Genomic DNA, 13,320 nt, shown 5'->3' with positions numbered 1-13,320 from the left:
AATCATGAGAGCTGGCAACACTGATTGGAAGAAAAAAAACATGCAGTAAAGGCAGCATGAGACAGTCCCGCACTCTGGACCCTGAAGGGTCCTTTTAAAATGTTTTCTTTTTAAATATAGTCTCCATTGTTCTCCTTAGAAATTTGAAAACATTTTTCAAACACTGTTTACTATCCCCCAGTGTTTTGAATGGAGTCAAAATTAATAGTGTGTGCTCATAAATAAAAATGTTACCTCACCACATGTTTTGGTGCACCAGGATCATCTGCCTTGCCCAGCCTTAGAAATAATGTGAACAAGGCCTGTAAGGTTTCTGAAAGATGCAGTAGTGAATGTGGAGCTCAGTGTTGTAGCAGACTCCATTCCCGGCTGGCCTATCAGTGCCAAGGCTGTTGACTTGGCCTTGTTGGTCCTAAGTCAGTTTCTCAGATTTGCCTATCTTATAAATAGCTAAAGAGGCGTTTAAAATCTTCTGAGCTGAGAGTTTATGCAGTTGGCTAAATTTCTACCCACAGAAAACCATTATAATTGAAATATGGAATCTTCTAAAGATAAAGGCCCTGCTTACCTCAGGGAGATCTACACACAGAGGGAGCTCTCTGCCAGTGGCTCTCCCCTGCCTTGTGTAAGTAGAGGAGGGGAGCAAGATCTAGGGAAGAGGCAGCTCCTCCCCATCCCTCTCTCATTCCCGGGATCTCCTGGTAGGCTCTCTACAGGGTAGAGATCTACAAGTATGGGAGTGGGCAGGCCAGGGATGGGCAGAAGGCCAGCCAAGGTTAGGAGAAGGCAGGGGATGGTGGGAGGTCTATGGGGCTGGTGGGAGAACAATGGAGACCACCTGCAAAAAGTAAGTCTCCCTTTGTATGACCTTTTCCATGGTGTCCCCTTGTCAAAGGGCCTGAGTGGCTGAGTTGTCATGCAAATAACAACACAGGTGCTCCAGACAGACCGGGAAAGAATAAGGTTAACTTATTTCTGCCTACTCCCTCCTCACCCCAAAATCTGAGGGGAAAGGACCAAAACAAAGATGAGCAAAGAGCAAAATACATCACTCAGTTTATCAACAATACCAGTCTCTGCTACAAGAGAGTCTGAGAACAGAGGTCCCCTGCATCTCCACTAAAGTATCTGTCCTCTTTATACAGTTTCCTGCTAACACTAGTAATGTCACACACACACACACTTCACAATGAGTACCTCATCAGGAGAGGAAGGATAGTCCAGTGGTTAAGGTAGTAACCTAGGACTTTTATGACCTAGGTTTAATTCCCTGCTCTGCCTCAAATTTCCTGTGGCAAGTCAAATTTACAAATGGGGAACATAATCAATTGGCCACTCTGTGTTTCTAATACCTCACAGGGGTGTTGTGGATAAATACAGTCAAGATTGTGAAATGCTTTGAGATCTACTGATGAAAATTGCTATATAAGAGCTAAGTATGTACTCTCTTCTCTCAGACTGACTCCCTTCAGGGGTGCATCCCTGGGAAGGGAAATCTCAGGGAAAGTTGTTGGGTTTTTTTTAAATGGAAAAAACATCTGGTTCGGTTTAATGTCACCCAAAACTCAATCCATGTTTGCCAGCCTTTCAGTAAATATGGGCTGAACTCTGCTTTTGGGTGGAATCAATGCAAAGCTTGTCTAAGAAGTGACAAGTTTCACTTTTAGTTTTGCCTTGATTAAATCTTGAGATTCAAAACAAAACTTTGGCAGGAGGGCTAGTGAGCCCCTCACAAACTGAGAATGAAAATAAAATAAAAAAAATAAAAATACAGCGAGTCCTGACTAACGCTGACATGGCCTTAACGATAGCATTACTATTAGGTATGAAGACTTATGTATAGGCTGAGCAGGTACTACAACTCAAGGGCCTGGGCCATAAAAACATTTACACTGGCATGGTTATTCATCAAGAGGTCATTCTTGAACAGCTGTTCCCCAGCACTACAGTTCAATCCACCATTTCCCCTTCCTTCCAAAAATGAGTCCCTATTTCTGCTCAGTCATACCTTTGGATCTCACTGGAGCCCCAGAATCCTTTGAACTGACTGCTATAGTACTCCTTGTAAAGCACAACTGCTGCTGGCACAATAGATTCAGTGGTCTGTTTGGAAGCTAAAGCTTCCAGTTGAATACAAGTGAGCAGAGGGGGAAAAAAAAATCCCTTTTTGGATGAGTAAATGGCAGAACAAATACCCTGGAACAGTGAGTTGAAGAGAACGCCCATATTTTATCAAAGATTATAACTGTGTGATCTCCTTATCACCCCTTCTGCATTCAGAATACCCAGTGCTCTGGGGAATTCTTATTTGTGACTAGAGTTATCCAGTGCAGTTCACAAAAGAAGAGGGAACCGTAGGTGGCTGTTGAGGTGGTTAGCATTTCTCTGTGATTCAGTATAATCGGACCCCCTCCTTTTTCTGTGGTTTCATGGTGCAAATTTGAAACTGGCCTTAGTATTTACTGCTGTTTACACATGATCTTGTGCAAAAAAAAAAAAAAAAAAAGTACATGCTGCTGCAGATCAAGCTAGGGCTGCTTTACAGGAAGTTGAATAATTCCAAAAATAGCAGTATTTGAGTAAATTTCTGTAGGATTTGCTTACAATTTTCATGGGTATTTTTAATGTCATATTTAGGAATCATTTTAACTTCAGATGTGGACTTGCACCATTCAGGAGAAGAAATACCATAAGACCTGGTATCTCATTATTTTGGACCTATACATTGCTCTAAGAAAAGTCTGAAAAATGTAAACAAAAGTGAAAAATGTTAGACTATGGTACACTGGTATTTTGAAGCATTTTTCTGCTCATCCTTCTCCCTCTCTTTAGGCCTTCTGACTGGTCTTTTCCATTTCTACATAATGTGATATCATGATTGAGTTAGCTAAGTTCATAAATCCATTTTGCTCTCCCCTTCCCACACCCCCATCTAAGGGACACTTCCTCCTCCCACCTTCAGATAACTAATAATGGTTTGACTGATTTTGGTCAAAACTTTCAAAGAAATTTTCGCTTGGGGGCTGAGATTAATCCTAGGAAATTTCAACCAAAGAACACTTTTGAGAAGATTGGGAATGTCGATAGGGGTTTAGGAAAGAATGGCTCTTTGAACAGTGTTTGTTGCTTGTGATGTTACTCGCAGAAGAAACTGGCTCAGATTCTGCCGCATCAGAGAAAGTGAATGTTTCAGATTCTTTCAAAACACACAAAACTACATATTTAATATCAGCTAAAGATGTTTTCATGCTATTGGAATCTTACAAAGAAAAACTGTTTTCCAACCAGCCCTTTGAAAGTCACTTTTAAACAGCAGTAAGGAATCCTAACAGGTTATAGATTCATTGTTCTGCGTTAGGGACAGGTTCGGATTTTAGCTGCTGTTTTGTTGGTGATGTAGTAAAATGCTACAGTGCAGTGGTCTGAGGCTAATACCACTGTAAGTATACAGTTTAACAGGGTGTTTGTTGGGCAACAGATTTTAAATAGACATGTGGCCCGGGCGCGAAGGAGAGGAAGGTTGCTTGATTAATGAAGGGATTGTGTTTGATTTAGGAAGCACCAGTCTGAGCTTCGCATGCAGAAGTAAAAACACTTCTGACATTTTTGCTTAAGTAATACAGATACATTACATCCCAAGCTACATTTAAAACAAAGTTAGTTGTAAAGTCAAGCACCCAGCTGTTGGGAAATATCAGGGTCAAGGTTGCTGTACAATCTCATTTCAGCCTCCTTGTGCATATGCTTTATGATACAGTGTTTAATTACATGATCAAATACTATTTTTTCCCCCCAGGACTGTCCCATTCAGTGCAGAGGATGGATGGTACTCTACGAATGAGTCATTGGTATGTAATAGAGGGCATTTTCTTTAGGAGCTCTGTTTCAAGGAGTTGGGAGGTGTGTGGTGAAAGAGGCAGGGAATGGCAGAAAGAGAGAAGATAGCATTGCTACGGTAGAGATTGGGTGAAATCTAACTGAAGCTACTGGGCATGACAGCTGCCCTTCATTCAGAATAAGTGTAAGAAGCAACTAAGCTCCTTTTTGGAGTAAAATGCTGAAACAATAGAAACCACCACCCAAAACACAGACCACATGCAAGGCTGATCAGAAGCTGAGCTATGTGGGAGTAGTGGTTTTGCAGGGGTCTGGATGCAAATACAGCTGCTGGGTATTATATGGTAGAAAGGTGCTGACTGGAAAGAGGTTTGACCCTGTGAGCAAAGAAACTGTTTTCTCTTGTTTGATTTCTGCTGTGTTCACAGAAACAGGACTTAACAGAGAGTCCTGTGGCACCTTTAAGACTAGCAGATGTATTGGAGTATAAGCTTTCATGGGTGAATACCCACTTCCACGAAAGCTTGTGCTCCAATACATCTGTTAGTCTTAAAGGTGCCACAGGACTCTGTTGCTTTTTACAGATCCAGACTAACACAGCTACCCCTCTTACTTGAGACCTCTGTAAATAAACAGGATTGCATCAAAGAAATACCTGCTCATCATAGATTTCTCTTCATAATGGAAAATAATCACTCAGGCTAAAAAGGGGTAACAGTATTGTGGTTAAGAATGTTGGAATGCTGACCTGGCGAACTGGATTCTATCCCTGCCACAAAGGGCATGTGATATGGAAACAGTCACTTACAGCATACTTTTCACAGGTGGTCACGATTTGTGTGTTCCTTATTTTCTGACTACCCAGCTTGAGATACTGGAGGTCTGATTTGCAGAAGTGCTGGGAACTCATAGCTCCAACTGAGATCAGCAGGAGCTCTGCTCTGAATAGAAAGTGCTGCAAAATGGTGGGTATTCAGAGAAAAAAAAAATCAGTCCATGGTTTCTAACATAGGGCATCCAAAACTAGCTAACATTTTGCCAATTTTGCCTTTGTCTCTCTCCCTGAGTTCCTTATGTGGAACATTAGGATAATAATACAACCTCACCTCCCAGGGGCATTATGAAGATTAGTTCTTTATGAACATTAATTAAAGTCCAAATCCTCAGAAGTATTTAGCCTCCTAACTTCTATCTATTTCACTTGAAGTTGGGAGCTTAAATACCTTTGAGGTTCTCTGTCTAAAATACCGCAATGAGAGCATCTCAGGAAATCAGTAATTGTGTAATCAGTGCAAGCTTTGGATGGTGAGCAGGAAATAAGGCTTGGGAACGCACACTGAGGGGAGAGAATAAAAATACTGGCTAGCTGCTCATTCACTGAGCATGGTCCATCCTGTACCCTGAACAAGGCAGGCAGGGGTCCTGTGGGGAAAAATGATATCTGGTCGTGTAGTTAAAGACTATCATAATGCATATGCATAAGGAGCTGAATTAAGTTTGCATGGGCAACATTTATCCTGACATTTTCTAACTTTAGAGTCCTTGACTTTGCAACCATAACCTTAGAGCTGTTCACAGGACAGAAATAATATTTCGCAAAGGTTTGAGATTTTGAAATTTGGCTTTGTTCTGAATCAAACCAAAAACTCAGATTTCAAAAATCTCTGAAGGAAAACTCTGAAATTTTCATTTTTAATTGATCAACATGTTTTTTTTACCTTTTATATTGTATTATTATAAACAGAATTTAAAAATGACAAGTCTTTTCAAAATAAAAAAAATCAAAATGTTTTGTTCTGAAAGTATTGAAACAGGATATTTAGATATTATTGGAGCTATTTTCCCCCAGGGTTTTTCCTCCAAAAAGAATTTGACAAAATCAATAGGATTTCAAGGAAGCATTTTGATGGATGAGCATTGTCCAATGGAAAGAGGTTCCATCTAAGTTTTTCTGACCAGGTCTACTTAACATTCTTTTACTATACATTTAGTTGATGTAATTATATTTTTTGTACGGTCAACAATTGTGTTTAACTTTAATTAAAAAAAGACTTGTAACCAAGTTCTTGTTCCTACAGACACTTGAGTTAAGAATCTAGGCTAGCATTTTTATCTTCTGTTATAATGAAGGTGTTCTCCTGTAATCCACCATTCAGTGTGCGTTATCTGCACTGGAGCTGCAGAGGGCATAATCCACCGCTGGACTTAAGGGACTTAGTCCCCAGTTCTGCAAGGAGTTTTGCAGAGATCAATCCTTGCACCTATGTGGGACATAACTGACTTCAGTGTTCCTTTGCAGTGATGGCCTTTAGCTCACGATGTAGAACCTCATGCTTCTATATTCAGTTCCCACTGACAAAGAGCATGATGGTATTTACAATAAGTTTTTTCCTCAATAATTAAGAAAAAAAATCTAAAAATACTACAGTCTATGTTTAATGAGAAAGAAAATGGAATGAATGGCTTTTCTATAATGGTAATTGGAGAAGAGCCCAAAGTGACACACTGATTTGACCCCTTTTCCCCTGAAATTTGGGGAAGTTCAGATCCAGACTTGGCTTTGAACTTCACAACACAGAACAATTGCTAAATTGGGTGAAACAGCAACAACTGCCTTCACCCTCCAAACTTTGGGGAAGAACTGATACAGCACTGAACTTAGACTCAAGACTAACTGTAGGATTAATATTACAGCCCGTGCAATTGCTGAACTACCAACTGCTCATTTTAATGTGTAGGTTCAGATGAAAGCACATGCCAATTTATACAGCACTGTACTAGGATTCTTTTTTTAAACTGGTTCTCCCCAGTTCATCCAGTACTTCAGACATGATCACGTCAAGGAGGGGTTGTAACTCCTCAGTGCCAAAGCTGCTAGTTGTGCTGGCTTGAAACAACCATTAAACTCCTTAGGACTGAAGCCAATTTCATTATGAATCATGGATATTGTGGATTACCACGTACTAGCCTTAAAGGACAAATAACTTTGCTACTGCAGGAATAACAGTCTCGGGAGATCAAAAACAAGGAGGGGAAAAATGCCTCCAGCCATGAAGAGTGCTCAAAATGAATAGCGGGACAGGGATTTTATATTACCTACTGTGACAGTGTGCGACTCACTGCTGCTGCACCTCCTGCTGGTCATCTCAGGGAATTAGCATTTCCAGCCTCCGGACCACCCTCTGTTGACCAGTGTCCTGCTGCCGCTGGCCCCCATGTCCCTTCTGGACCCCTGGACCCTTTACGCTGGGGCTGCCCTCTGGCAGTATTCCCACCAGTCTATGGATCTCCCCATCTCAGGGGAACCCCCAACCCTCTATCCCCACCTTGCCTCAGTCATGGCCTACTGCCAGTCACCATCTAGCCCCCACTCACTGGGGCAGGCTGCAGTGTAAAAGCCACTCAGCATAGGCAAGAGAGTTTTGGACCTGCTGCCTCTGCCTACCTGTGGGCTGCCCCCTGCAACCACAATACCTAATTGGCCTTACTCTAGGCCTGCAGCCGGGGGGGTTTCCAGGCCAGAGCTCCCCAGCTCCTCTGGCCTTCCCCCAGTCCTGCTCCAGTCTAGGTACCCTGGTCAACTTCCCAGGCAGCCAGGTCCTTCTCTCTCCATGTAGCTAGGGAGAGTATGTCATAGCTGCTGGCCCCAGCTCTCTTATAAGGGCCAGCTGGGCCCCCATTAAGCCAGTCACAGCTGTGGCTGCTTTCCAATCAGCCCAGCTTTCCCCTGCCACAGCCGTCTTCCAGGGCTGTTTTAAGCCCTTCAGGGCAGGAGCGGGGTAACCACTCTGCTACACCGATGCACATACAGCAAAGCAAAACCATCCTGTTAAACGTTGTTGCTCGTGTGATAAACGAAGGACATGGGTAAGCTCCTTCATACAGTGGCCCAAAATTTTCAAAAATGGGTGCCTAAAGTTAGGCTCCCAGGACCACATTTAGACACCTAAAAATGGCCTTATTTTCATTAACTCTTATGGGTGCTTCTGAGCACTTCTTAAATCAGGGCCAAAATTAATCATTGGGAACCTAAAGTCAGGCTCCTAAATCCTTATTTTAGGGGCTTAAAGAAGTGGCTTGATTTTGCCAAAATGTCCAACACCCAGCAGCTTCCATTGGCTTCAATGGCAGCTGCTGGGTTCTCAACACTCCTGAAAATCAAATGCTGAAAAGTGGTGCCTAACTTTAGGCACCCATGTTTTAAAATCTTGGCCATGGACTCTCTTCACTGACATGAGAGAAGAAAGAGGAGGGAAGAACTAGCCAAAAGAAATAGTGATAGACCATGAATGAATACACAACTGCTGCATTCATAGAGAACCAACCTCCTTATTATTAACAGCTTCTATTGCACAATATTCTGTAATGCTACAATATTTAAACTTTGGAATAACTCTTGTGAGCTGCTCCTCAGATTCCAAATACAATTAGCCCCAAACAGAAACTATTTTTCCTTTAAGGTTTTATTAGAAAAAGTTTCCAAATAAATTAAAGGAGTGAAATAACAAGCATGCCTTGTTAGCCACAAGTCCAAAAGTTCCCAAGCCCTAGGCTACTTCAAAGCATCCCTCAAAAATAACAGGCTTCCTGCCAGCCTAGGGATTCACTCTATGCTGGAGTTTATAGACCCACAGATGCTGCAGTTACAACCACACTACTGTTGTTTTGTAGAGACACAGTCAGCATAACAAGTTACACAACTTTGTTTGTGGTCACACAACTTCTCTATTGTCACAACCATGGTTTTGCACCTAGCACTCTTACTATGTTTTCATGAGTGCATTCTGAGCAGCTATGTTATATAGTACCTACCAGCAGTGGCTTGGGCTAAAGACTATGGGTATTCACACCCCCCCCCGCCCCCCCCCCCCCACACACCCCACGTGGGATTATGGGTAGGAGATACACCTCCCAAGTATTTAAAAGCAGAAGTAACAATAGCTTCTCTCTTTTGCCCTTCCAGCCTTTAGAAGAAATAGCTTGATTAGTTTATAGGGTTTTTTTTAAGTTTGTTTATGTGCATGGATATGTTTGTGTGAGGGGATATGTGAAGAAATTCAAGGAAAATTAAGTGAAACAATGAATTTTGCCTTTAGTTCTGAAAGTGGTGAGGTCCATGGCACTTTTGATCACGTATGGTGGCAAATTCCATAGTCTATGTCCAGCTCTCTGGAAAGTTCTGCCTCCTGCCACATTCATAAACCTCTCCATGTCAGTCATCAGTTTTTGCTCCAATGAAGTCTAGCTGTCATAGAAAGTGATGCTGTGGAGGGAGAGGAGTTATATCAGAGAGCCTGGAAGGCGTCGGATATCAGGATAGTAATCTTAAATTGTACTCTGCGTGAAATGGGGAGCCAGGACAGCGAGCGGAGCACAGAGGGGCCATGTTCATTGATGAGTAGATGGGCTGCTGTGCTTTGAACCAATTGGAGCTTTATCACTATGGCTTCTCTCTCAGGTAGGAGGCTGGGCATCACAAATGCATATCCAGCAAAAGAAAGTGCTGGGAGTTTTAAACCACCCTTCATCTATCTTCTGGATGATGTATCTAGAAAGGCCCTGTGGGATTGTTTACATACAGGGCAGAGATGTCCCCAGAGCCAGGCACATAATGTTGGGACCCTTATCTTGTGGGAAAGTGCATTGTGGCATATCTAAACTCTCAGAGCTATGGGAAGAAGGATGACTGGCTTTTCCAGATAAAGTGGGAAGGTTGGGGTGCCCAGTGACATAGCAAAATATTTCTGTGCCTGACTAGGGATCAAGCCATGTAGCATGGATCCAGCTAGCAGCTATGGTATTGAGAACTATACCTTTAAGGGCTATAGCTTCCCAGACAGGAAGGCTGTGGGAGGGGTGCTGCAGAAGCCCGTGATCTGTCATTCAGAGACAATTTGGAACTGGGTCACTCAGTGAATAAAGATCTTTTTCAAGTATCTTGGGCCTAGAGTGACTACTAAATAACACAGCAGGAACACCCAAGGAGAAGTAAGATTCACCAGTTAACCAATTATTAACAGTGTTCTGTGTGGCTACAAACCATATTTTTAGCCAACAGAGCCTGTAAAGTGGTGAGGGGAATGGTAAAACCTTACTGTAAAGGTGAAGCCTAAATCAACTTCTATTAGATCTGAGCTCCACCATTTTCCAATGCCTTCCAAATTGTGAGGACTATTGTAAAAGTTAACTTAATTTTGTGGCTGCAAATACCTGGGCTCAAATTTTGCCTGTGCCACTTGCACCCTCAAAACACAGGGAGGCCAGGTCTCAGTTCAGCTGAAAATAGGGTTACCATATTTTGTGCCTCCAAATGGAGGACACTCCACGGGGCCCCACCCCAGCCCCGCCCACGCCCCCCCCCGCCCCAACTCCGCCCCTTCCCCAAAGTCTCCGCCCCCTCCCCTGCTTCCCGCGAACATTTGATTCGCGGGAAGCCTGAAGCAGGTAAGGGGTGTGTGGGGGGAGGAGGCGCGGCCCAGGCTGGCCCCCCCGGCGGCTCCAGCCTGGGTCGGCTCGGGCCCTGGGGTGCCGGCCCCGGGCCCAAGCACCCCCGGCCCGCCCAGCACTGCCGGCCCCCGGCGGCCCGGCGCACCCCCCGGCGGCCCAGCACCGCCGGCCCCCAGCGGCCCGGCGCACCGCCCGGCACTGCCGGTCCCCGGCGGCCCGGCGCACCCCCCGGCGGCCCGGCACCGCCGGCCCCCAGCGGCCCGGTGCACCCCCCGGCCGCCCGGCACCGCCGGTCCCCGGCGGCCAGGCGCACCCCCCGGCCGCCCGGCACCGGCGGCCCAGCGCACCCCCCGGCTGCCCGGCACCGGCGGCCCGGTGCACCCCCCGGCCGCCCAGCACCGCCGGCCCCGGCCGGGCCAGCCCCCGGCCCAGCGGCGCCGGATTTTCCCGGACATGTTCGGCTTTTGGGGATTTCCCCCCGGACGGGGATTTAAGTCCCAAAAAGCCGGACATGTCCGGGAAAATCCGGACGTATGGTAACCCTAGCTGAAAATATACTGCACTGTGGAAAGCACTTTCCATTGCAAACATGTAAAGAGAAGCGAGATCCTGCCTAGGCCTTTCTAGTAATGAATCATGGTGGATAACTGAATGAAATGACTCAGTCCCTATGAGCTTGTAAAATCCAGACAGGTAAACAGAAGTTACAGTGGGCAGAGCTCCACCTTCTTCCTCTCCATAAATGGTGCACGTTGTGTACTTCCTACTTACCTCTGCTTGATCTGAAGGAGTGTGGCTCAGTTTTCTTCCCGACAGCTGTGGTAGTGCATATCTTCCTTAGATATGCCTCGAATGGTGACGCCGTAGCATGATGCAATGTGATGGTGGAATGTCACATTATTATTTTTATTGCCTAGTTATACAGTCCCATAGATGTACAAAGTGGTGTAAAATGTGATGAACAAACATCCAAGTCCTGGTTCCAAAGAACTTGTAATCTACAGCTGCTACAACAGTGAATGGCATAGAGCAGAACAAACACAGGGAGGGGCATGGCCGGGTCCCACTACTTTTACAGCGTGATTGTCTGCCAGAATGCTAATGATCAAAACTCCTCTAAGCTGTTCCAAATGACAGTCTGCAGTGAGCTCACCCTTTTCCCTTTGGCCTACTTTAACCTGTCTGTAAGTGTCACATAACTCTGTCTTGTACAGGGGTACATTCATGTTCTCAACATTTGCATCTCTGGCAGTGAACAGGTCTGAATAAAATAAACTTCACCTGCTATCAAGACAAAGCCTTTCTGTTTTGTTTTATAAGGGCTCACAGAGAACATTTATGTTTGTCCCAGTGAAGCAAATCATTTGTAGGCTTAAAGGACAAAGTTCCCTATGTAGGTGATATGGCTCATCTGGCAGCCCTGAACTTTAGTTCTGAGAATAACACCTACGCTGCTGGGCGACCTGCCAAGAGCTGCACCCACATGGGAGTCAGCCCAGCCAAGATGAAAGAAATTAGCACTAAACCAGCATGACTCTTCTTTCTCTCTCTCTCTCTCTTTTTAAGAAAGCAGTTTAATTTTGGCGCCAACCCTTATCTGTATCTTTTTGATCTTTTCCTGAAACTTTTCTGAGTTCTTCCTAAGGATTCTGAAAACATTCTACAGCCCCTAAATAAACACTTGAGAAGGCCAGCGCTGTTATGATTACTGCTAATGTTTGGGTATAAAATGAGTATTAAGCAGCAAATGTCCATACCCTCCGACAGCAATAATACTCCAATCTCATCAGCATCCCTTTCCCCTCCAGCAGACTTTGTACCACTTCCCTTGCTGCTCTCTACACCTTCCTGAACTATTGCTGCTGTTGCTATTCATTATTTGTATTATGGTAGTGCTAAGTGTGGCCTCAGTCAGAGATCCCATTGTGCTGGGCACTGTACATGTGTACGTACACACACACACACACACACACACACACACACACACACACACACACACACACAGAGAGAGAAAAGACAACTTCATGTCCCAAAGAGCTCACTGTCTAAGACCATTATTAGTGTAATAAGCAAAGGTCGCAGCACACCAGGCCACAAAAACCTCCCCTCCTTTAAATCAAGAAATGTGTGATCGGGCCGGGAATAGATCTTGGGTTTCCTAACTTGGTCTGGGGCTTTAAGCACAAAGCTGTCCTTTCTCCTGAATTTAGTCTTGGTTCAAGACCTTATCTTCTAAATTTCAGCCTGGGGATGATTTTTAAGCAAATAGTGAGTTTGTATTGTAAAAGCTGACACACCTTAACCGTACTATATGCATCTGCTAGCAGCCGCTGCTATAATTGTTGCTACCTTATCAAATGTTTTGGCTCCTGATGCTATCTTGTATGTTCTTTGCTTACATCATTGCACCTTTGAGCAGCGCTGCTAACGTGTACTCCCCTTATTGCTTGCTACATTATTTTCTATTAGGGGCGTTTCCAGCAATAGCTGCATATGGAAGACTCCGTCATTAATATATATATATAATAGACAGACATCCATGTTAATATATCACTCACACTCTGTGTAGGGCAACAAAGGAGGAGTCCAGACAGGGTGAGATTAACTGTCTGAATAGACTTAGCGAGGCTGTAGCATGAGGCTGTACTAAAGAAGAGGGTTACGAGAGTCCTCCAACAAAGTCAACAAAAGGCAGCAGATCCTCTGATGGAGAGATTGTACAGTAATGTGCTTTTAAAATAAAAACAGAATTAGCCAATTCGTTTAGCTTAGTTTGAAACTAAAAGCGGGGTTGTGAAAAAGCAGTTCAATCCTAGTAAAAGACCATGCTGCCCGAAGCCTCTGAGCGAGCCAGAAAGCAGGATAGCCCAGTGAGCGTTTTGATTTCAGTAGCATTCAAATTCTCTCACAAAGTCTGTCAGCTGTAATACAGAGATGAAGCAAAGGCCAAAGCTCGTGTCAGTTGTGCTTATTGTTAAAGACTATTAATTGCGAGCTATGTATTTTCCATATTAGCATCTTCACCTAGTGGTCATG

General features: G+C 44.3%; 1 long non-coding RNA gene across 1 annotated transcript in view; it reads right to left on the bottom strand.

The window, feature by feature from the left end:
* Positions 1-11,421, bottom strand: part of LOC135977302 (uncharacterized) — a 38,124-nt gene extending 26,703 nt beyond the window's left edge. Inside the window, exon 1 of the long non-coding RNA XR_010594742.1 lies at positions 11,056-11,421. This is a non-coding gene — a long non-coding RNA (uncharacterized LOC135977302). The remainder of the gene's footprint in view (positions 1-11,055) is intronic.
* Between the last annotated feature and the right edge of the window lie 1,899 nt (positions 11,422-13,320).

Source organism: Chrysemys picta, chromosome 1, assembly GCF_011386835.1.
Source record: "Chrysemys picta bellii isolate R12L10 chromosome 1, ASM1138683v2, whole genome shotgun sequence".
In the NCBI taxonomy this organism is placed as follows: Eukaryota; Metazoa; Chordata; order Testudines; family Emydidae; genus Chrysemys; species Chrysemys picta.
Note: the sequence above shows the minus strand (reverse complement) of the source record. Positions and strands in the feature narration are given on the sequence as shown.